Raw genomic sequence first — 25,733 nt, forward strand, 5'->3', positions numbered from 1 at the left:
GAATTTTCATAGGGATTATATTGAATCTTTAGGTCACTTTGGGCAGTATGAACATTTTAACAATATTAATTCTTCCAATTCATGAACACAGGTTATCTTTCCATTTATTTGTATCTTCCTCAATTTCTTTCATCCATGTCATATAATTTCCAGCGTAGAGGTCTTTCACTTCCTTGGTTAAATTAATTCCTGAGTATTTTATTATTTGTGGTGCTATTGTAAATGGGATGGTTTTCTTAATTTCTCTTTCCAACAGTTCATTGTTTGTGTATAGAAATGCAACTGATTTTTGTATATTGATTTTTGTATCCTGCAACTTTACTGAATTTGTTTATTAGTTGTAACAGTTTTGTGGTGCAGTCTTTAGGCTTTTCTGTATGTAAGATCATGTCATCTTCAAACAGAATCAGTTTTACTTCTTCCTTTCCAAGTTGGATGACTTTTAATTCTTTTTCTTGCCTAATTGCTCTGGCTAGGACTTCTAGTACTATATTGAATAGAAGTGGTGAGAGGTGACATCCTTGTCTTTTCCTGATCTAATCGGAAAAACTTTCAGCTTCTCTCTGTTGGGTATGATGTTAACTGTGAGCTTGTCATACATGGCCTTTCTTTTGTTGACGTGCTTTCCCTCTATACCAAATTTATTGAGAATTTTTTCCTGAAAGGATGTTGAATTTTGTCAAATGCTTTCTCTGTATCTATTGAGATTATGCTTTTCACCCATATTTTTATCATTCTGTTAATGTAGTGTATACATTTATTGATTTGTGTATGTGGAACCATCCTTGCATCTGAGGGATAAATCAGACTTGATCACAGTGTATGATCCTTCTAATGTGCCATTGAGTTCTGTTTCCTAGATTTTGTGGAAGATTTTTACACCTATATTCATTAGGGATACTGTAATTTTCTTTTCTTGAAGTGTTCTTGTTTGGCTTTGGTATCAAGGTAATGCTGGGCTTCATGAAATGAGTTTGGAAGTCTTACCTCCTCTTCAGTTTTTTAGAAGAGTTTAAGACGAATTGGTATTATTTTTTTTAAATGTTTAGTAGAATTCATTAGTAAAGCCACCAGGTCCTGGGCTTTTCTTTGTTGAGATGTATTTGATTACTGATTCAGTATGTGTCTGTTAGGTCTATTTGGTCTAAAGTATAGTTCAAGAGTTCAAGTCCAGTGTTTTCTTATAGATTTTCTGTCTGGATGATCTATCTGTTGTTGAAGGTGGGATATTGAAGTCTCCTACTATTACTGTATTGTTATCTGTTTCTCCCTTCAGATCTGGTAGTATTGGCTTAATGTATTTAGATGCTCTGATGTTGAGTACATGTATGTTTACAATTGTTGTGTTGTCTTGATGAACAAACTCCTTTATCATTATGTAAAGATCTTCTTTGTCTCTTGTTACAGTTTTTGAGTCTATTTTGTCTAAGTAAAACTACTTCTGCTGTCTTTTTTTTTCACATTTGCATGGAATATATTTTTCCATCCTTCACATTCAGCCTGTATGTGTTCTTAAAACTGAAGCGAGTCTCTTGTAGGCAGCATATAGTTGGGTCTTGGGTTTTTTTGTTTTTTGTTTTTAATCCATTCAGCCACTCTATGTCTTTTTATTGAAAAATGTAATCCATTTACATTTAAAATAGTTATTGAGGCGGCTGGCTCCGTGGCCGAGTGGTTAAGTTCACGCGCTCCGCTTCGGCGGCCCAGGGTTCAGATCCTGGGCATGGACATGGCACTGCTCATCAGGCCACGTTGAGACGGTGTCCCACATCCCACAACTAGAAGGACATGCAACTAAGATATACAACTGTGTACAGGGGGGGTTTGGGGAGATAAAGCAGGGAAAAAAAAAAAGATTGGCAACAGTTGTTAGCCCAGGTGCCAATCCTTAAAAAAAAAAAAGGAAGATTGGCAACAATTGTTAGCCCAGGTGCCAATCTTAAAAAAGTAATAATAATAATTATTGATAGGTAAGGACATACTAATGCCATCTTATTAATTGTTTTCTGGCTGTTTGGTAGTTCCTTTGTTCCTTTTTTCATCTCACACAGTCTTTTTTCTAGTTCCTTGAGGTGTAAAGTTAGATTATTTACAGTTTTTCTTGTTTCTTCATGTAGGCATTTATTGCTATGAATGTCTCTCTTAGAACTGATTTTGCTCCATCCTATGAGTTTTGGCATGTTGTATTTCTATTTTCATTTGTCTCAAGGTATTTTTGGATTTTTGATTTTTTTTCTTTGACCCATTTGTTGTTCAGTAACATGTTGTTTAATCTCCACATATTTGTGAATTTTCTAGTTTTCTTCTTATAATTGATTTCTAGTTTCATACCATTGTGGTCAAAAAAGATTCTTGACATGATTTCAGTCTTCTTAAATTTATTAAGACTTGTTTTGTGGCCTAACATGATCTGTCCTGGAGAATGTTCCATGTGCACTTGAGAAGAATGTAGTCTGTTGCTTTTTGATGGAATGTTTCTGATAATTTTGTTATATTGTGTCCTGGGGAAGATATCTGTGGGTTTAATCTGTTTGTGGACCCATAAGCCTCATGAACTTGGATGTGCAAATCTCTCCCACACTTAAGAAAGTTCTCAGCCATTATTTCTTTAAATAAGCTTTCTTCCCCTTTCTTCCTCTCATCTCCTTCTGGGATGCCAGTAGTGCATAAATTGTTTTGCTCGATGGTATCCCATAACTCATCTAAATTTTCACTCTTTTGCATTCTTTTTCTTTTGTTCTCCCCTAGCTGAATAATTTTAAGTGACCTGTCTTTGATTTCACATTCTTTCTTCTGCTTGATCAAGTCTGCTGTTGATGCTCTCTATTGTATTTTTTATTTCATTCATTGAAAATGAATTCTTCAGCTCTAGATTTTCTGTTTGGGTTTTTTAAAAATAATTTTTATCTTTTTGTCAAACTGCTCATTTTTTTGTATTGTTTTCCAGATTTCTTTGAATTGTCATTCTGTGTTTTCTTATAGCTCACTGAGCTTTCTAAAACAAGTATTTTGAATTCTTTATCAAGCAAATCACAGATCTCCATTTCTTTGGGGATGGTTACTGGAAAATTTTTGTGTTCCTTTGGTGGTTTCATGTTTCCTTGAAGTTTTGTTTTGCTCTCTTTGCATTTGAAGAAGCAGTCACCCTCTCCAGTCTTACTGACTGGCTTCAGGAAAGAAACACCTTCTGTCATCCCTGCTAGGGATTGTGAGGGTTTCTCAGACTTTTTCTATCAATACTCTTGCTCCACACTTCTTGTTCCCTCTGGGGGTAGGTGGGTGTGGAATTCTTTCGTTTTATGTCTTCTTTCAATCCTGCAAAGCCAGGCCAGGTGCTAACAGCATCCCATTTGCTTTCCCTAGGGCACTGCTGACTGCTAGTTTCTGTGCTTTCTCCCAATCCTGCAGAGTAGGGCCAGCTTTCTGTGTGAGTTCACTAGGTGTAAAGGCTTGCATTTGCTGCCCTCAGGGGGCATGCACAGGGAGCCAGCCAAAGGGTAGGGGGTTGTATGAGTGAGGTGCACAGAGCACTGGGGTTGCCCATGGGCCAGTTGGGGGTATCCACAGGTGAGACATTCCCAGTTGCTCATGGGAAGGCTTCCTGATGGAGTCTGTAACGTAACTAGTAGGATCCATGTTTCTTTGACACATTCCAAGCCTTGGCTGCTGTTTTCCCAGTCCCTCCCTGCCCCTCAGTCATGCAGCTCACCTCAGTATTCTGGGTGAAATGAGAAAGAAGTGGGCCTCTTTGGCAGCATTCTGCACAGCTGGGGACACTAGGCACACACTCCTGTGGTCTCACTTTCCCTTGTGGGAGAAACCAGGGGCCAAGACGGTCTCTCTTGGCACTAAGCTGTGCCACCTTGCAGGAGGGGTGCCTTGGGTAAAGTGAAACCATTCCTCTTACCTTCTTCAACGAGTCCAATCTTGGAGTATTTTGCTCCAGTGATGTGCTGAAACTTCTCCTCTGAACTCCCAGACTTCCACAAAGATACTCTTGACACTGAGTGATTGTCAAAATTGGTGTTCTTTTTGGGGGAAAATAGAAGGAAACTCCTATTCCACCACTTTTCTGATGTCTCTCCCTGTTCTATTAATTGTTGAGAGGGGTTATTGAAATCTCCAACTATAACTAAGGATTTGTACATTTCTTCTTGTAGTCCTATCGGTTTTTGCTTCATGTATTTTGGAGCTCTGTTATTAGGTGCATAGTTTTTTGCATTATTTCCTCTTGATGAATTGACCCTACAATAATTATGAAATTACCTTCTTTATTCTAAAATCTACTTTGTCTGATAATATTATAGCCTCTCCAGCTTTATTCTGATTAGTGTTAACGTGTTTTATCATTTTTCATCCTTTTACTTTTAACCTATTTGTGTCTCTAAAGCACATTTCTTGTAAGCAGCATATAGGTAGGTCATGCTTTTTTTGTCTAATCTGACAATCTCTGCTTTATAATTGGAGTTTTTAGACTATTTCTGTTTAATGTGATCATTGATTGTTATATTGAAATTTATTTCTTGCTATTTATTTTCTATTTGTCTTACCTGCTCTTTGTTCTCTTTTTTCTCCTTTTCTGCCTTCTTTTAGATTGAGTACTTTTTATGATTCAATTTCATCTCCTTTAATTTATTAGTTCTAACTCTGTATTTTCTTATTTTAGTCCTTGATTTAAGGTTTATAGTGTACATCTTTGATCACATTCCATCTTCAAATGATATTAAACCAGTTTACCTATAGTATGAATAAGAACTTTAGAATTGGGTACTTCCATTTCTCCCCTCATGAGTCATCTTTTTTTTGATCTGGTACCACTTGTCTTCTTCCTGAAGGATTTCCTTAAAATTTCTTGTCATGTGTATGTGCTGGTGATGAATTTTCTCAGCTTTTCTGTGTCAAAAAAAGCCTTCATTTTTGAAAGGTATTTTTGCTGAGTATAGAATTCTGGGATGATCGGGTTTTCCTTTCCGTACTTTAGAGTTGCTGCTCCATTGTCTTCTCACTTGTATTGTTTCTAATGAGAAATCCTCTGTTATCCTTATCTCTGTTCCTTTATACATATTTTTTTTTTTTTCTGAGGAAGACTGGCCCTGAGCTAACATCCATGCCCATCTTCCTCTACTTTATATGTGGGACGCCTGCCACATCATGGCTTGACAAGCAGTGCATAGGTCTGCACCCAGGATCCAAACCAGTGAATCCCGGGCTGCTGAAGCAGAATGTGTGAACTTAACTGCTGTGCCACTGGGCTGGCCCCTACATAACATATTTTTCTCCTCTAGCTGCTCTTAAGATTTTGTCATTATCACTGATTTGGAGCAGTTTGATTATGATAAGCCTTTTTGTTGTTTCTTCATGTTTTCAATGCTTTGGTTTCATGGAGCTTCTTGGATCTGTGAGTTTATAGATTTTATCAAATTTGGAAACATTTTAGCCATTATTCTTCAAATAAATTTTTGCTCTCCCTCCTTTGGGTACTGCAATTACTCGTATATTAGGCTGCTTGAAGTTGTCTCTCAGCTCACTGACACGCGCTTCATTTTTAAATTTCTTTTTCTCTCTGTATTTCATTTTGGATAACTTCTATTGTTATGTATTCAAATTCAAATTCACTATTTTTTTTCTTCTGTTTTGTCTAATCTGCCATTTGTCCCGTCCAGTGTACTTTTCATCTCTAGAATTTCAATTGTGGTTCTTTTATATCTTCCATGCCTCTACTTAACTTTTTAATGTAAGGAATAGTGTTATAATAACTGTTTTAATGTACTAGTCTGGTAATTTTAACATCTGTGTCAGGTCTGGGTCAGTTTCAGTTGATGGATTTTTCTTCTCATTATGGGTATTATTTTCTTCCTTCTTTACATCCCTAGTAATTTTTTATTGGGTGCCAGACTTGGTGAATTTTATCTTTTGTGGTGTTAGGTATAACTGTATCCCTGTAAATATTCTTGAGGTTTGTTCTGGAATGCAGTTCAATTACTTGAGAACAGTTTGATCCTTTTGGGTCTTGCTTTTAAGATTTGTGAGGTAGAACCAGAAACATGTTTATTCCAGGGCTGATTATTTCCCACTACTGAGGCAAGGCCTTTCTGAGTGTTTTACCTGATGCTCCGTGAATTATGAGGCTTCCCAGTCTGGCTGGTGGGAAAAGGCACTAATTCCCCCTCACCCCAGTGGATATAGCTCTCTCTAATCCTTTTGGGTGATTCTTTCCCCAGCCCCAGGTTGGTTCCTCTCATGCATGCACTGATCAGTACTCTGCTGCAGATCTAGGAGGGATCCTCTGTAGATCTAGGAGTTTGCGTTCTGTGTATTTCTCTCTTCTCCAATACTCTGTCCCATGAACTGGAACCGTCTTGGTTTTCCTAGTCTCTTGGCTCTGTCTGCTCAACTGAAGGAGTCCACTCCTTGGGCTCCCCTCTCTGCCCCACAGCTTAGAAACTCTCTCCAGGCAGTGAGCTGGGGTAATCATCGGGCATATCTCATTTGTTCCCTCCTTCATGGAATTGCTGTCCTTTGTTGCCTGATATCTAGTGTCTTGAAAACCATTGTTTCATATATTTTGTCCAGTTTTTTTGTTGTTTCAGGTAGGAGATGAATCTCTCCTTCTTGTTCTGCATCTTGTTAGCAGTAGAGGGCCAAAAATTATTTTTAACTCTATCATTTTCTGTAACAATTCCCAACATTTCAAAAAAACATTTTGTCAGAAAAAAACTTAAGAAGAAATTCACCCAATTAACAGTGCATTTGATGAGGGCAACCTGAGTAGTACATAAGAAATGCTGATGGGCAGTGGTAAGAAGACACTGTGGCGGAAAGAACATTTGAGCTGAGTAGTAAGGAATTTCTGAGAAAAGAGGGTATTTTTTTTCCTAATTTGTTTATTGTGGTAAAATGCACAGGACATAAAATTTACTATTTTACCCATTTTGAAGTGTATATTTCAGTGGTATTACATACATTTATAATATGTTAACATGACTACCAATCATCTCCAGAACTCTTTTCATCTTGTAAAACTGAAACTCTAGGGGCCGGCTCCGTGGCCGAGTGGTTAAGTTCGCATGCTCCGCGGCGGCCCAGGGTTCGGATCCTGGGTGCGGACATGGCACCGCTCGTCAGGTCACGTTGAGGCGACATCCTGCATTCCACAACTAGAAGGACCTGCAGCTAGGATATACAACTGTGTGCGGGGCGGGGCGGGGCGGGGCAGCGTTTGGGGAGATAGAAGCAGAAAAAAAAAGATTGGCAACAGTTGTTAGCCCAGGTGCCAATCTTAAAACAAACAAACAAACAAAACTGAAACTCTAGATGCTTTAAGCAATAACCCTCCATCCTTCTTTCCCCCCAACCCTTGGCTACCTCCATTGTACTTTCTGTAACTATGATTTTGACTACTCTGAGTACTTCACCTAAGTGGAATCATACAGTATTTGCTTTTTTGTGACTGGCTTACGTTACTTATCATAATGTTCTCAAGGGTCATCCATATTGTAGCATATGTCAAAATTTCCTTAGAAAAGGGGTATTTTTGACATAAACTGCAGAGGAAATGATAATGTGTATATGGAGAACGGGAGTCGGCCTGTGGCAGCTGTGTGGGTGTCATGAGAGAAGGCTTGAGCTCAGGAAGGGTCAGATGTAGAAGGCCAAAGGAACTTCGACCAAGTGTGGACAGTGGAGAGGGTCTCCGATCAGAGAGAAACTTCAGAACAATGAATTTCAAAGACCTGTAAAGAGAAGAGATTTGGAGGCAGGCGGGCATCTCTGGGGGTGCTCAAAGCCCTTGCAGAGGGAGGGAGGGAGGGGTTTGGGCAGCTGAAAGGATATGAGCAGCCACAGCTCACTTAGGACTCAAGTCTGGACATCTGATATATGGGGGCACAGAAAACCAAAATGAGGAAGTCAGCAAGGAGAAGGTTTGAGAACTGGCTGTGTTCGGTTGCAAGTAGGCTGAGCTTGCAGTAACAAAGATCTGCGTTTGGTGGCAATGTCCGGGAGCACTTATAGAGTGTATGGAAAAATGTAAAGTTGTGATGTTAAAGGCCCTGTGGAAACCGAATTTTAGGGTTTTCAATCAAATCCTGAACAAAGAGCATGTTGATGATTCTCTCCACGTGGGGCTGGATTGTGCCGGTCTTCCAGCAGTGGAAGCTCGGCTCGGTGTAATTCTCCACAGCAGCAGCAGAGGGCAGCAACAGTAGGTAGTTGGGACGTTCCTCACCCTGAGCTAAGGGGAACTTCATGGTCATGACCATCAGTGGAGCTGCTGGAGGATGGAAAGGAGCTGCTCCTTCATGTTTTAATAATTGTCCTGGGTGTTCACTTCCCTGTAAAAGGAACATATCTAAAATCCTGCAGACCCTGACATCTGTGTTAGGAACTCTACTGCAGTGCTTCTCAAGCAGTCTTGCGGCAAAGAACTTATTCCTACTCACTTACCATGAAAAATACCTGGTTTTCAGCTGAAAGGGGAGCCCTTGGCCTCACTCCAGATTTGGCATCAAAGAATTGCTATTTAGGAATATGAAAAAAAAAGTTCTTCTGGGAGAAGTGGCATTTCTCAGAGAAAATGAAAATCAAACAAAAAAAGAACTTGTCAGGGCATCAGCAAAATTTAAAAATGGGGGTGGAGTTTGTTAGAGCAAAGGAGGAAAAACTCGCAGTGTTCTTTGTCCATTTGCAGGTGTTCTTCTCCTCGAGGAAGTGAAGGGAAAATGCTTAGCATTCCACAAGCACAGAGGAGATGGGCAGCCGTTCGACATGATTTGTCGGGAAGTGCTTCCCAGTTCCCCCCAGTTTCCTCCTCTGCTCCTGCTCTGCGTTTAAATGCCATTTCTTTGGCTTAAGACTCTGTCTACTGTTAGAAAGCAAGGAGCCCTGGAAGAATCAATACATTCAGCTAAATTGATCGTTTGTGTCCTGGGATGCATGAGTTTATCAGATTCAGTTTATCAGATTCTCCAGAGAGCAAGGTTGATAGGACAGAGAGATGGGGCCGGAGGGGGCTGCAAGAATTCATTCTTCAACAAACATTTTGATCTCCACTATGTGCCAAGCACTGGGAATACATGTCCCTACCCTCAAGGAGCTTAAAGTCCACTGAAAGAGATACAAATGGATCCAGAAAACTACACTGATATCTGATGCTTTAATGTGTATACAAGGCAGTATGTAGGGGTGGGAGGAGAATTCATGCAGACTGGGAGGGATCATAGAAAATGAAGACATGAGCAGTTTGATCTGAGAGTGATGGGAAGGCATTGAAGGATAATGCCTGGAGGAGGCACAACTGGTATAGAAATGGGGGCCTGAGCCACTGCGCACCAATCTTGGGGCTGTGTACACATAGCCCAGGATGATGTCAGGCTGTCTGATTTGGTTCCATTTGAGCCTATTAAGACTGATTAAGGGCAGTTTACTTTGGAAAATCACATTTGATTTCCATCCCTCTATAATTCAGCTCAAAACCAATTTTTAATTCAAGTTCAAGTCAGGTTTAGCTCCCTCCAAATTAGTAATTGTCATTTTCATAACATAAAACTTTCTGGCAACAGGGCACAGACACAGTCTGGCTCCTGGATTTGCTAATTAGGCAAATTACTTAACTCCTCAGTGCCTCATTTGTCTCTTCTGTAAAATGGGGATAATGCAACTATTTACCTCATAGGGTTATCAAGAGGATTAGATAAAGTAAATATGTAGAGTGCTTAAGGTTACTATGATTTCTTGTGGGTGACATCCATACTCAGTAGTTTGATGAGCTGAGGGACCTCTTCTCTCTGTGTATAAGACAGTCCCAGGGTTTGGAAGGTGGGGGTTGGAAGTAAGGAGTAGTGTGTGGACACCTGAATGAATCCTCAGAGAGGGTGGAGCCATTGTTAGGGCCAGAGATGTTCCCCAGATTAGAAGCAGGCGCTTAAGAAGAGGCTTTGGTACAACACAAGCTTAACAGGAAAAGAGAGTAACTTTCCGCTGGCCAAGCAATGAGCTGGCAGGACGTGCAGCCACAGGACACCATCCTCAGTTGAGGACACACAGCAGATAATCAATTTCCAGCTAATCTTTCCTGAGCTCCTACTATGTTCCAGACCCTTTTCCAAGTGCTTGGGGTGTGTCCATATAGATAAATAATACATAAAAAATAAAAGATCCTGCGCTCGTGGAACATACATTCTAGTAAGGTAAATGGACAATAAATAATATATATAATAAATAAATTTATTTTGGGAAAGAAGAAAAATTAGATGAGAGTAACAGTGGTTGGGTATTTGGCGGTGAGACTGCATGTCTCTGTTTACTTAAGAATGACAAGGAGGCCCGTGAGTTTGGAGGGGAGTGACGGAGGGGCAGACAGTAATGGCGGTGGTCAGAAAGGTTAATGGCGGGGTGGTTGGATCATGCTGGTGACTGGGAGGACTTTGGCATTTTCTTTGAGTGAACTGGGGGAGTTTGGGCAGGGGAGTGAGATGGTCTGACTCATATTTTAAAAGAACTACATTTGCTGCTATGTTGAGAACAGACTTCAGAGGGACATGGGGAGAAACTGGGATACGTGTTAAGAGCCATTGCAGAAACTCAAGGAAGGGATTGTGTCAACCACATTGCTAACTTCTGTAAACCTGATGCTTTAACATCTGCCCTAGATGCCTCATCTGGACAACCTGAATCTGCCTGAGTCAACACATACATGTCTCCTGTCTCCCCCATTGCCCCCCTTCCTTATGAGGAGTCCTTCTTCCAGGGGTGTGTTTTTCAATTACAAACTGACCAATCCAGAGCCCACACCCCCACCACCTCCCTTATTGGGCTCTCACACTCTGGGCCACTGTTCCCTGCCCTTATCACCCCAGGGCCAGGGACCAGACAACTAGGCATAGCCCCTGTGCCCAGAGCCCACTGTAACACTGTAAAGCTATGCCCACAGCACCCACCTCTCCCTCTGCCTCCTGACTGACCCTGGTGCTTCCCTGTGTGTCCCCCCCAACCACCCCACAGAGGGGGCATACCCCCTCCTCATGGGAACTGTGAGTCTAACACACTATCCTTTCAGTGACCGTCATCTCTTGATCCTGTTGGCCTTACTATACCGCAGATTTTCTATTAATACACGATACTTTAGAACAGGGATGACAATGATGACTTGGACAGGGAAGTAACAGTATATAGGGTGACGAGTGGTCAGACTATACATATGTTTTAAAGGTAGAGCCAACAGGTTTTCCTCACAAATTAGATATGGGGAGTAAGAGAAAATAAAAGTCAACAATGACTTGGAGCGTTGGGCCTGAGCAACTGAAAGAGTTGGGAAGAGAGTACGTACAGCAGGTTTGGGAGGAGAATTTAGACACTTGTTCCATTTTGGACGCAGTAAGTTCGAGATGTCTATCAGGCATTAGTGAAAATGTCAAGAAGATGGTTGATCACAAGTCGGGAACATCCCAGTTAATTAATTGCCTCTCAGCTGCAAAGCCATCTTTCATTGCCTGCTCTGTGATAATGAAACCGAACCCTGTAAATGATTTTACTTTGCCCCCTGACATGATATTAAGTTTCCTCGCAGAGTGCACTGGAGGGACACTGCAGGAGGAGAGGATTTCCTTCCTGATTCTGGTGAACTCTTCTTGGCAGGTGTCTGCAGGGTGCAGTGTCTACCGTGCTGGGCCCTTGTAGTGGGTGGCAGCCAGTGCCAGCACTTGGCAGGCAGCAGCACAAGACACCTCCTGGCGAGTGGCTTCCCCCAGTACCCTCCTGTGTGGCTTTGCAGCAAGTTCCAAGGGACAGCACCAGCCTTCAGACAGCTTCCCCAGCATCTGAGAGGGCCAGTTCTCAGTAGGCCCTACCAGTGCAGCAGCTCAGCCAATGTCTCCACCATCCCCTGAGTCACAGCTGTACCCTCTCCAACTAGGCCTGGATCTCAGCCCTGGGTGTGAATGTGGGTCCCCTCTTCTAGATTTGTTCCCTCCTTGGCTCTCTCTCTTAGCCCTAGGGGTAATGGCTATTCCTTATAGCTGCTACTCCTGTATTCTTTAAGAGTTTTCTTTACCCCTTGCTAGCCAGTCCTGCATTACTCCAGTCCCCTGTTATAATTACAGTAAACTGTCCCTGTTCAAATTACTGTGTGGTGTCTGTCTCCTGACTGGGCCCTGACTGATAGGTGGGGTTCAGGAGAGGCAGGAAATAGAAACTCTGGGGCTATCAGCACATAAAGGCTACTTAAGAGCCAAGAGATCACCAAGGCAGTGGGCAGATGGAGGAGAAAAGAAAATAGAGGACCACCCCCACATTAAAAGGACAAGAGAAGGGGAGGAATTCGTATAAAAGACCAAGAAGGAGCAACCAGTGAGGTGGGAAGAAAATCAAGAGGTTATCCTGGCAACCAGGTTTAAAAAGTATATCAAGGAGGGAGTGATCAGCCATGTCAAATACTCCTGATACGTCAGGTAAGGAGAAGACGGAGAACAGACCTCGGGAGGTCATTGATGACCTTGACAAGGTCACTGGGAGCAAAAGCCTGATGGGAGCGGTTTAGGAGAGAAGTGGAGGAGAACAATTGTAGACAGAGCGTATCTGCAGCTCTTTTGAGAAGTTTTGTTGCAAAGAAATGGGTGCTCGCTGGGGTGGAACCATGAGGAAGTAACGTCCAGATGAAGAGACAGCATGTTGGTGTGGTTATGGAAATGGTGTGGTAGCAAAGGAATAATTGCTGATTCAATGGGAAGGGGAGAATTCCTGGAGCCACGTCCTTGAGTGAGGAGATGGTCTAGGATCTGGAGTGCAGTTGGGGGATTGTGCACAAGGCCTCTGAGAGATCTGCCCCAGGGCCAGCCTGAAGCCACAAAAGAAAAAGGCAGGCTTTTCAACAGGTGGAAACAGCCTGGACAAAGGGCAATGAGGCAAGGGAGAGCACAGAAGTACGTGTGCCAGTAAGCTGTGTCTCCCAAGCCAGCTATGGCTACTCGCTGGGTAGCTCAGGCCAAGGAGAGCATGCCCTGTTAATATGTGTGTCCATGCTTCGGTAAAGGAGAGAGAATCAGACGTAGTGGTTAAGAATACAGGCTCTAGACCAGACCACCTGGTCTGAATCCCAGCTCTGTCACTTCCATGCTCCATCACCCTGGACAAACAACTCAGTTTCCTTCTATTTCACCTATAAAGGGCCATCTTGATAATTATGGTACCTACACCAAAGGCTGTTGTGATGATTAAATGAATTACAGTACACATAATGCTTAGATTGGAAGCTGACACATACAAATAGTGAGCACTGTAGAATATTAGTCAAGATTTTTTAATGTTGCCTTTCCCTTAGTTTCCTTTTTAAATTGTTTTACGTGCATTTAGGAGAGGAGGTATGTCCATTTCTAGACTAGGATAGCTGAAGTTGGGTCTTTAGGGAGTGACCTAAATCAAAAGGCAAGTGTAGTAGCAGCTGAGAACTTGGCGGTTGGCTCCAGCTGGGTCAGGATGGGGCAAGCTCATGTAGGGGTGTAACAGGGCTTCAGAATCAAGGCTGCATTTCTCAGCCTTGCCCGCAGGCAGGTGTGACCATGAGACTAAGTCCCAGCCAGAGGACGTGAGGGGGACATTATGTGTGAAACTTTGACTCATGCCCTTAAAAGGAAGGGACATGTTCTCGCATTTCCTTTTTCCTGCTGGCTGAGATGCAGGCACAGCAGTGAGCCATCTAGAACCATCCAGACGAAGACAACTTCCTAGAGAGAATGGAGCAACCAGAGAAAGAAGCCATGGCCCTGACAACTTAGCAGGGAAGACCCACCATTCCAGCTTCAGCTGTTACATAGAGAGAAAAATACTCTTACCTTGCTTAAGCCTCTGTTATTTTGAGACTCTGTTTTAGGCAACCAAACATATTCGATTGAGTACAGATTTCCACAAAAATATGCCCTCGGGGCCACTTTGAATGCCATAAAACCAATTTGAACGGAGATGTGAACATTCATAAAGGTGCCAACGTTACCTCTATAGGAAGGTGGCACTGCAGAGGGGAGAGACCCAAGCCCTTCGCAGGCTAAGGAAACTAGACTTAGCAGAGCCACCCCCGCCCCCTATTTCTGAGTGCTTTTGGCCTCCTAGTCCTGTGATGTTTATTCTGAATCTAATCCCTCTCTCTCTCCCTTTCTGTGAAAGCTTTACTTTCTTCTTTGTTCCGCTTTTGTCCAAGCTATCTTACCATCCACGCCACCTCCAAAATGCCTGAAATGCAATCTAATTCCTCAGCTCTTGTACTTGACCCAATTATCCTGTTTCAAGTCAGAGGAGACTCAACTCTGTTCTCCTAAAGAACTCTCTCAACACATTCCCTCCTCCATGTCCTCCCACCATCCTGGATTGGATTCCCCTGACATGTGGTACCCAGAAGGACCCTAAAACCATTTCCTGAACCAAGAGACAGCTTACCCAGTATAAGCCCACCTTTCTCCCCTTCCCCACAAACACTTAGGAAGCTTTTCTTCTTTGCCAGGGGTCAAACCAGGCGCCAGCCTACACCACGAACACCAGCCGATGCAAGTGCAGAGCCCAGCACCACGTGGCACAGAAGCGTGGAGGCTCACTTCTGCCCCTAGATCTAAGACAGTTGTGATCAGGGAAGGGGGAGGCAGTATGTGAGAACTTCTCTGCATGGGACTGGAGAGAATTTCAACACCCTATGAGGAATTAAAGTCTAATTTTAAACAACTGGGCGCTAGGTAGCCTTTATAGGAAAGCTAACTTAGGATTTAGGACATTTCTAGAAATCTACATGCTAGCACACTAGCAGGTACTCTGCTACCTTGAACATGTTTTTTTTAATAAAATAAATTGCATTGCAAACCTCAGCTCAAATTAATGATGTATTGGTTTATCAAGCAAGTCCAATGGGAAGCCAAACTGATCTGATTAATTATTTTTATCCAACAATCCAAAGCTACATTTTGCAAGTTGTAGATTCCAGAGTCCTCTTTGCTTTGGATCACTGGAAAAATTTCTCCTTGGATGTTGTCTCTCAAACACTATATGGAGATCTGTGTGTCCTGGCCCTTCTCCTTCTTGCCAGATCAATAGGAGATTCTTAACGTTGATTAGATGAGTGAAGTTATAAGATAAAGGTAGGATTGCATTAGACATCACTGGCATTTCAATGTCATCTACTGTCTAAACAGATGTTGGTCTGGGTACCACATCCATCACTTGCTATCTGTGTTACCTTTGGCAAGTTACTTAACCTTTCTGAGCTTTGGATATGTAAATGAGTATTAGCAATAGCTAGCATGGTTGTAAGGATTAAATGAAGGCACTGTCACACTTCCCTGGCTGAATGGGGCCCTATCTCTTGCCAACTCCATGGACAAAATTCTTGCCCACCTCTCCCTAAACCTGCTGTCAAATGGATGCCATAATGAAAAGGCTCTGATCTATCAAGCATCTTTCAGGAAAAAATCAATAAGCTGCTTTCTCCCCGGGTTTTTGTACCTTAGGATAGCTAAGTCACTGACTAGTAGGGTGAAGTTTCAGGTATGAACCATAGGATGGAAGAGAGAAATTTTGGGCTGAGGCAGTTCCAGAATCCTCAAATCATACCAGCCAGACCAGTTTATTTCACCATAAGGTAGCTTCTGTTCATTGTAGAATTGTACAACGAGCTTGTCACCTAAGAAACTTTGAAAAGATGTCTTAACATGCACATGTCATAAAACCAAAAAGATGGAGAAGTTGTCTTGGAAGCTAACTCTATCTCATCGGGATTTAACAACAGTTAGAAGTTAAAACATCCCTTCAATGAGAAAAAAGTGAATCAAAGATGCAACCAAAAAAAACAAACAAAACACAAAAATCTCTCTAGTCAAAAAGGCAGTAGCAACTCCAAGAATTAGCATGTGGAATCTACACATCTAAAGCCTTACCTCTCTCCCTGAGAAATTTCTGGGTAGCAGGATGGGACTGCAGACCTGGGATCCAGAATACCAGTCTCTTCAGCTGCAAGGGGAGAATATGTAAAAGAGAATACAAGGCACTCGCCTTGCTCAGAACACCAAATAAAAAGCACAGCTATCATTCATGACCAGGTGCACTTGAGTTTCCCAAATTCAAGCTGAGAAAAGGCTAAAGGGTTCAGAACCTGCACAGCTCACTGGCTGTTGGAGGTCCCTTTCCTCCACATCTCTTCGAGAATAGGGATGTTCTCTGATTACTGAAATGGAGTAGGGAGTCAGCATTACGAGGAGAAGGCAGAACACCAGCATGTGGAACACAACACCCAGATCTACGCTGTCCACATGGTGACCCAGGCCACGTGGGAAGGCCTAGCTGGGTTTTCTGGCCAAGTTCCTGGGTTTCTTTTTTAGTTTTTCTTTCTGAAGGAATTCTAGACATTACAGGTTTACTTGTCTATTTGCAGAGTACTGTCGATACAATATCAGCTTGAAGCAATGTACCATCTTCTCTCAGCCTTCTCATCCCATTTCTACTGTTGGGAGTGGAGTGCAGGAGGGAGAGGAATACCAAATTATTCTGTTCTCTGGGAAGAAAAAAGTGAGCCTACCCAAAACATGAGGCAACTCATCTAGGAAACACTTGACCTATTCACTTTCTCCATCCTGGCCTACTCTACTGGTTTTCCATGGGAGTTTATGCATTAGTGGGGTGGGGCAGACAGGCTCCTTGAAGATTAATCACAGACTGATTATTGTACAATTTTTGCAGAGCCAGAAAAAAAAGTGAAAATGAAGGAGTGAGGAGGAAAGACGAGTAGCTGGGTAGAAGTGAAAGGAATCGGATGTCCGTGAATGTGAGGAGCCAGGTTGAACATGAAAATGGGCTGCTCTCCAGACAGACTATGGAGGGCCCGCTGGAAGGTTTTAGAGCAGAGTAAGAACACAAACCATTGTAATGGCTTCCTTTTGGGCACCTGTTTGCCTGAGTACCAACTTCTTTTAGACTGACTCCTATTTGTCAATACTGGAAAAACACAGTATTGACCCACTCACAATATTTTCTGCCCATCCTGGAGGGAGTAAAATCACGATTAGCAATTCTATGCTGAAGACAAGTTCTGACCTTTTACAAGCTCTTAGAATCAAAGATTTATTCTTTCGGTAGAAAAGCCTTTAAGAGACCATCAACTGGGCTCTCTGACTTGAAGAAAGGAAGGAATTATTCATATAATTTCTGTTTTAGAGATGAGGCAGCTAAGCCCTGGAAAGATGAGAGGAATTAGTTTTCCCGAAGTCCTGCAGCCTGTAAAGGGGTGGGGAGTTGGAAATCCTGGTCTCCACTTCTGGCAATGCTTACTTCCTGTCCTCTCTGGCTGATGAGTGATCGTGATGCATTACAAGGGATGCATTCCTTCTCTGCTGGGAGGAGGCAGTGGGGGACAAACAGGTGGTTACTGATAAGGCTGCCAAAATCTGAAAGAGAACAGCACAAATGGTTCTTGAACCCTGGACATCCATTAGAATGACCTGAAGAGCTGTGATTGGGCCTCCTGGCAGATGAGTTCAATCCGAACCTCTAGGGGTGGAGCCAGGCTATCCATATTTTGTGAAAGCTCTCCAGGTGATTATAAGATGCACCCAGGGCTAAGAGCCACTGTTCCGCGACAATGATTTTTTTTTTTTTTTGAGGAAGATTAGCCCTGAGCTAACATCTGCTGCCAATCCTCCTCTTTTTGCTGAGGAAGACTGGCCCTGAGCTAACATCTGTGCCCATCTTCCTCTACTTTATATGTGGGATGCTGCCACAGCATGACTTGACAAGCTGTGGGATCTGAACCACCAAACCCCAGCCTGCCAAAGCAGAACATGCAAACTTAACAGTTGCACCACTGGGCCAGCTTTTTTTTTCTTTGCATGGGAAGATTCACCCTGAGCTAGCATCTGTTGCCAATCTTCCTCTTTTTTTTTTCCTCCTCAAAGCCCCAGTGCTTGGTTGTATATCCTAGTTGTAAGTCCTTCTAGTTCTTTTATGTGAGGCACCACCCCAGCATGGCAGCTGACAGACAGGGTGGTTCTGTGACCAGGAAGTGAACCCAGGCCGGCCAAGCAGTGAGAGTGCCAAACTTTAACTGCTAGGCCCTCAGGGCTGGCTCAGGACCATGATTCTAAATGGGCAATAGATGGAAGACAAAGACTCACCTAGAGCAGCACCTGCAGTAAGCGCACATCACACTCACCTGGAGGGCTCACAAGGCCAAGCCCCCGGAGTTGCTGATTTGCTAGGTCTGGGGTGGGACTGAGGATTCGTATTTCCAGCAGGTTCCCTGGGTGGTGCTAATGCTGTGGAGCAGGGTGCCAGGCTTTGAGAACTGCTAACCTGGAGGTAACTTTTCCGACTATGCTTGCCTGTCTCCAGCCTAAGAGTCTGTTGGACTAAGAGTGGACTTGGGGGGGGCTGGCCCCGTGGCCGAGTGGTTAAGTTCGTGAGCTCCGCTGTAGGCGGCCAGTGTTTCGTTGGTTCGAATCCTGGGCACGGACATGGCACTGCTCATCAAACCACGCTGAGGCAGCTTCCCACATGCCACAACTAGAAGGATCCACAACTAAAATATACAACTATGTACCAGGGGGCTTTGGGGAAAAAAAGGAAAAAATAAAATCTTTAAAAAAAAAAAAAAAAAAGAGTGGACTTGGGGGCACAGGTAGGGAAGAGGGTAGTCTGATGAAGAATCCAAGCAAAATGATTACAGAGCACATAACTCCCATTGTAGTTTGTGCTCTCTCTCTTAGGTGTCTTGGAGCAGGAAAAAGTTGCCAGCTAGTAACCCAGAACATAAAAACCAGAATTGAACGTTGATTATATTGCTTTTCTTAGCTGAAATTAAAATCTCTTGAAACTCATACTAGAACTGGTTAAGTTTTGGGAAACAGCTTTAAAAAGGGTGTAATGGTCTATTCTCAGGCACCATGGCAAGCCAGCAACCGGGAGCCAGAGCTTTATCTCAAGACAACCAGCTTGCCAGGAGATTTGGGGCCCATTCTGACCTCCATGGGGCTTGTCTCGACTCCTTCACCTTATAAGGTAATTGCCAGGACTTCAGTCACAGAATCAAGTCTGCGAACAATCTGATCCCAGAGGAAACGTAGCAGTGAAATGAAAACACGATGGGCGTGGAAGCCCCACAGTTCTCTGAATATAATACCCAGGTCTCTGCTGCTCCCTAGGGTCTAGGTCTTGAAGATGAACCCTGCCTGGGTCAGGCAAGGCCACCATGGCTTAAAGGAACGGTGTGTGAACAGGTGAAATCCGACAGGGCGGACAGTGGAATACAGTTCACAAATGCATGGACAGAGTGTTGGTAATATGGGAGGAGAGGGCTACGTGATGGATGAAACATTCCAGACAAGTGGCCATTAGCAACCACGTGGGAAGCAGAGAACTGAGAAGAATCTCCAATGAACTTATAAGTTCAGAACCATGCCTCGCAAACCAGACTCCTCCCATGAAATGTCAATGGATGCAGTGACGTGGCATAACACTCTAGGAAGTGACACAACATGGGGAAAATTCTAATCTCCAACAAGTAACCTCTCCTGTAGGACCCTACCACTGAGACTTGGACAAACCCACGGAGCCAAGCCACCTGAATGTGGGAGGTCCTGAGACGTTTAAAGTTGAGATTTTTAAGTAACTCCTTAACAGAGAGATAAGAATTTGGGTACCACAGTAAATTTCCCAGGTCACCAAGGCCCTTTTGGCAAGAGTCAGCCTGTAGCGAAGGCATACTTCGCATGGACTTGTCTTTGTGACACAGATGGACTGAGGCTCTGGGAGAATCTGCCTGGGGTTGAAGGTTTCACAACGCTATCCTCTGAAGCAGGCTTTGTTCCCTCAGATCTGAACTGCTCCCGAGTCCAGGGATCAATGGAAGTACATTAAACTGTACAGATACACCCCTGAGTTCCAGGGGATTTAACTTATCTGAGCATGTCGCTTGTGAAGAGGCTTTTTCCAAGCCCTTTAGCTGGGTCAAGGACACTGAAATGCCAGTCAAAGAAAGTACAAGGAGGCTTTAGTGCGGGCTTTTGGGGTTGTTTGCAACCAGGCTTGAGTTTGTTTCACAAGCCCTGGCCTGATTTCTGCAAAGCTTTCAACACGGAGGATGAAAGGCATTCCACAGCTGAAAGGATTCTCTCCTCGCGAGTGCTTGGACTGTCAGTGGTAATGCCAGCTGTCTGCTGACTCCTGACAGGCTTGGGGGAGAACCCTTTCACGCCCCTAACACTCTGTGTTAACAGCACCCGTGAAAAGGAGATCATTTGTTTCCATAAAGAAATACAAATCGTCATTTTGCTTCTGGGTTCTCCAGAATGAGAGGGCTCTGAATGGTGGCAAAGAGGCAAATGAGAGTAGGTGTCCCCAAAATGTCAGTCTGGCTCCCCTGACCGAGGGAAAGCAGTGGGGCAGGGGAGGGGGCTGGAGCTGCAGCTCAGTTACCTAGGGAGTGTAAAACAATTTTTTAAAATTGTGATAAAATATGCAAAACACAAAATTTACCATCTTCCCATCTTTAAGTGTATAGTCCAGTGGCACTTAGCACATTCAAATGATTTTGCAACCATTGCCGCCATCGATCTCTGGAGCTTTAAATTTTTTTAATTAGAATTTTTAATGTTGATTTCTTTCAATAAAGCTGTTAAAGAGAATGAGGTCAGTCTTACATGCTGATGTGGAAAGATGTTAAAAATATATTACTAAGAGAAAAGGAGCAAGACACAGAACTGTGTGTACAGTATGTATAATGTGTGTGTATCCGCTCAGATGACTTCAGGGACAGAATACAACTGTTGATGGAGGTTACCTCTAGAAAGTGGACCTGAGGGTCTAGGATGGAAGGGGTTGTCGCTTTCATTGCATACCTCTTTGGACGGTGTGAGCCTTTTAATAAATGCTGGTGTTGTTCGCATTTAAAAAATTTCCAGCTACCTCTTCTGCCCGAAGATTCCTTCAGGTGGTGTGGTGCGGTGCCCAAGAATCTGCTCAGAATAAGGTGGCGCTTTTGATTCTGGTGCACAGCTTTGTTTGGGAAACAATGCTTTGGAGCAAGAACTTCCTAAAAACAGGGGTTTGGAGATCCAGAAGGGGTCTTTGGATTTCAGAGTATCTATTTTAAACTAATTGTGGCATTGTTTAAGTCATATTCAATAAGAATGGAAAATTTTTACGTTTGAGAGTAAGGATCATGCTAAGGCTATTTCCGCCACACTCAGGGGTTCTCAGCTATTTTGTGCCACGTATATCTCTGGCAGTCTGGTGAAGACGATGGACCCCTTTTGAAATAATTTTTTTTCCCCGGAATAATATTTTTATATGTATAAAATAATACATGATTACAAAGTAACAAATTATATTGATATATAGTTACCCAAAATTTTAAGAAAATTGTGATAAGGCAGGGTGTGGGCTTTTTTTTGAGGAAGATTAGCCCTGAGCTAACTACTGCCAGTCCTCCTCTTTTTTTGCTGAGGAAGCCTGGCCCTGAGCTAACATCCATGCCCGTTTTCCTCTACTTTATATGTGGGACGCCTACCACAGCATGGCGTGCCAAGCGGTGCCATGTCTGCACCCGGGATCTGAACCTGCGAACCCGGGCCGCCGAGAAGCGGAACATGCGCACTTAACCACTGCGCCACCGGGCCGGGCCCAGTGTATGGGCTTTTTACTGAAGTATTAAATAAGATCTGGCTGTCGTCTAATGATTTTTATAATTTCAGAGAAGTGATGAGTATGAGTGACATTTTAAGATATATGCAAAATGAATAATGAGAGCTGAAAATATATATAATTTCCATCGGTGATAAAGACACAGACGCTGCTAATAAAACTGTAACTTGGTGCCATAATTGGAGAAAATGCTAAATTTCAGTTCAAGTTAGTAAAAATCAAGATGTGTTTTTTTTTTTTTTTCTCCCATTCAAGTTCAAAGATTCCCCAAATCCATACTCTGGCCTAACTGAAGGATGAGGGAAGAGTTCAGTGGACAGGGAGAGGTTCAAGGTGGAGAATGAGGGCAGGCTGGGAAGGACTGAGACCCAGCATTAGGAGGGAACGATGCCTGCCTTTATTTCCTGTGCAAGGATGACGAAGCAAGTCAGAGACAACATATATTAAATGACCTCAGTTTGGATGAATGAAAGCGAGAGGCCATTGTAAACAAGTAAGGGAGAAACCTGGATGTCACAACCAACCTGATGAGAGAGAAGATCCAGGACAAATCTGAGGCCTGAGCCAGGAAGTCCAAGACAGCAGAGGCCAGGCTGGATGTAGCTGATGAGCATCCGCTCCTGCTGGGCTGGGCCTGCTCCACTGGGGATTTTCTTCGGAGATGCTCTGGTGCAAGAGGAGAAAGCAGATGATAATGACGGTTTGGTGGTCAGGATCTCTGAAAGCTGAGGATGGGAGAGAGACCCTGTGTGCACAAAAAAGGCTAAATGTCGGATTCCTGAGTGGAAAGTGTCCGGAATGCCCAGGAGGGGACTAACACACAGGGTGAAGTGGCAGATGTTAAATCCACAAAGACTCCAGGTTTGGGGAATTGCAAATAGGAACAGCAACAAGAAAGGAGGATGGGATCCCAGGTGTGCCTGGAGTCTGGTGCTCATTTAACACTGTGGTTGGTACTGAAAATTTTCTAGCAAATGCCAAGAGTTCGATACCTTTGAACAGCTCTAGAAGTGAATCAGCCAGGCTTTTTAAAATTCCTGTAAGAATTCCTCCCTCATTCCTTCTCATCTGCTCTCCTCCTCCTCATACAAGCTGTTCTCAGAGCAGAGATTAGGCCTGTCAGCAGCAGAGGAGGCTCATTTCAGATCATGTAACACTGCCCAATCCTTGGAACCTTCCATGTCTTATAGGCACATCTCTGGCCTTTCATCAAATTTCCCCCCTTCATCTATTTTCACCCTTGGCATGAACTACCACTTCTGCTCCTGCCCTCTCTTCCCCGTGCTGCCCCCCACTACCGCCAGCTCCTCCTTCTCTTTTCTCTCCCCATCCCTTCCCTCCCACTTGCTTCCTCTGTGATACAGTTTTAGCACTTCACAGCCAGAATGATACACAGCTGTTCTTCCAGGCTAGCTCGCTCTTCTGCTCCATGGCAGAAACCTGAATGTCAAGTCCAGACCCCTTAGCCTAGCACACTGAAGAGCGACTGACTTCTCCAGGCTCACCGGTTAGCTACCACATCCCGGACAAGCAGCCCCAGCAGGCCTGGAAAGACAGTGGGGCTCTGCTCTTGCTCCCCTCCCTGTAGTCTCTCACTAGCTCTTATGCCAGCTTGGTCTTTGATTTTGAGGAGTCTGGAGTGCTTCACCACTCCCAAGGCAGCCTCAGACAGCCTGGTCTGACTGAGGCCTGATTTAGACCCTTCAGTGATCTCTGAAAGGGAGCGGGGGTTCAAGACTGAGAACTGCCTGGAGCCTTGAGGGCTTTGTGGACATAGTCTCCAAATCCACTGCAACCACTCAAGCTCCTCTTAGGGCTCCTCCTCCCCAGGGTGTCCTTCTTCCAAGGCACTGATGGCCAGTGATCAATGGGCAGAGACAATGGGGCAGACATCCATGTACACCCCAGACTGTAATTCTGGGATTGAGCCCCATCAATGTACAAATCATTGACCAAGAAATTAATTAATCTATAGTTGTCCAAGAAGGGTCTTTCAAGTTAGCCTTTCATTTTCATGGCTAAAGGGTTTGATCCAAGGTGATCAGAATCTGTGTAATATTAGGAGAGAAAGGTGTTCCCATAATTAGAATGAATTTCAGAGGAAGTCAAACAAGCAGCCTAGAGATGGTAAGTTCATCTTGTAGAGCTGTGGTTGGCCCACAGCAATGCTACCAACGCTGTCAGAACGCAAGTCATCTCTCAGGAATTTACCCAGTGGATGTAGACTCAGAGATAGGATTCAAGAGGAAGCCTGAACTTGAAATGACCAAGGCGAAGAATTTTGAATGTTTTGTGTCAGCTTTTTTGTGGCGGTTTGGCTCAAGTAAGCCATAATGCTGTCTAGCTGGCTGTGACTTGGCCCAAACTCTATGAAGTGGTATCTTTTTGACTTCTGTCGTCTACATGTCTTGGACAGCCTTCCAGCAGGGGGCACGGCTACAGACAAATGCACCTAGGGACTCAGATAGGGGCTTCTTAGACGAGATTAAGATAAATGTGGGTTAATAAAATGGGAACTGACTACTTAAAATGAGGTGAAATTATTTTTTTTCATTTCTATACAAACTTCTGCATACTTTGTATATGTGTAATTCATTCTCATAACAATTGTAGCAGTCATTTTACTCTCCAGACTGTATCAGCCAGACTTGTCAAAACAGGTGCTAAAAATGCACAAGATCAAAGAAGCAGGAGGTGAAACTAGCAAATGCTTCTGTGTATGTGTGTGTGTGTGTGTGCGTGCGCACGCGGTGGGGGTGTAGATAGGAGACACAGATTTCTCTCCATTTGACCAGTAAACAACGTGAATGACTTGCAATGTAATTGCGTCTATCCTTTTTAAACAGCAGTCCAGACTATGAAAGCAATGTGATCATAGCCTGTGATTTAGTAGGGCGCTGTATAATCCCTGGTTTACGTAATAAGAAATGGGCCTAATTGGAGAGAAACCAGCATCACAAAGAGATTCCAAATCTGTGAAGGAACCGCTAGCTCCACGATTGAAAATGTACATAAATGCTTAGGAGAGTGGAGTCTTCCATCAGGGGCTGGTTCCCAGGCCACTCTGCTGGAAGAACTCAGGACTGGACCCCATTGCAGCCATATTTCATATTTGGGCAAAGGGTGTTCTCAGCTTTGACAAAGCACTCTCTCCTACTGCCACCTTCAGAACTGATCTTAGATTTGCTACAGTGCCATAAGATATGAGAATGTTATGTGTGCATCATAATAATCCATGTGAATGCAGGGGTTTGCTGCAACTTTATTGTCTTAATGGATGGCCTGTGTTCTGAATGCATTAACATCAGGACCTGCTTTTGCATCCTTCTTACTAATTCTTAACTCTTTTCAAGTGAAGGAAAGCATGGCCCAGAAGAATTACCTGTATGCGTTCTCTAAGACAGCAGAGGGTGGAAAAGAAAGGTCAGCCAATCCATGAGAGAACTCATGTCATGCAAATTTGAAATTAGGCTGAGCTCAGTCCAAGATGGTTGCCCTTAAATGCTACTAAGAATGAAGTAAGCAAAGATGCTCTGGTAAATAGTCAGCTGTGCCGGTTAGAAAGTGTCTTTCAGAGCTTGGTGTGAGGTATTAGGTTAAGATATTAAAATAATAGAGAATTCTAAAATTTGGTCCCCAATCTAAAGTGTATGTTATCATCTTGTTGTCTGGACTAGCTTTTCACACACACACACACACACTCTCTCTCTCTCTCTCTCTCTCTCTGGATGTACCACCATCATTACCACCTCCGTTCTTGCTTCAGCTCTCACAAACTGACCAGGTGCCTAACTCATGAGCTGGAACACCTGGGACTAATAAAGAGGAAAACAGCTGGAATTGTATCTTCTCTTCAATCTTTATTTGCTACTTTCATTCCTTTATCCTACCAATGCAAATTGTGGAGGACAGCAGGAAGCCACCTTTGACATGGCACATGCCAGCTGGCTGAGTGATGCTAACCAGGGCCCCTGTGTGTTGCATCAGCGCCTGGGCCTGGAGCACAGACTGCACAGCGCAAGGCCCAGAAGGGAAGGCCACCTCCCACAGTAGTTTGGCCTTTAAAACAC

General features: G+C 43.6%; 1 long non-coding RNA gene across 1 annotated transcript in view; it reads left to right on the forward strand.

Moving 5' to 3' along the window:
* Positions 1-25,291, forward strand: part of LOC138919358 (uncharacterized) — a 31,951-nt gene extending 6,660 nt beyond the window's left edge. The window contains exon 2 of the long non-coding RNA XR_011429512.1: positions 18,901-25,291. This is a non-coding gene — a long non-coding RNA (uncharacterized lncRNA). The remainder of the gene's footprint in view (positions 1-18,900) is intronic.
* The last annotated feature ends 442 nt before the right edge of the window (positions 25,292-25,733 follow it).

This window comes from Equus caballus, chromosome 20, assembly GCF_041296265.1.
Source record: "Equus caballus isolate H_3958 breed thoroughbred chromosome 20, TB-T2T, whole genome shotgun sequence".
NCBI lineage: Eukaryota > Metazoa > Chordata > Mammalia > Perissodactyla > Equidae > Equus > Equus caballus.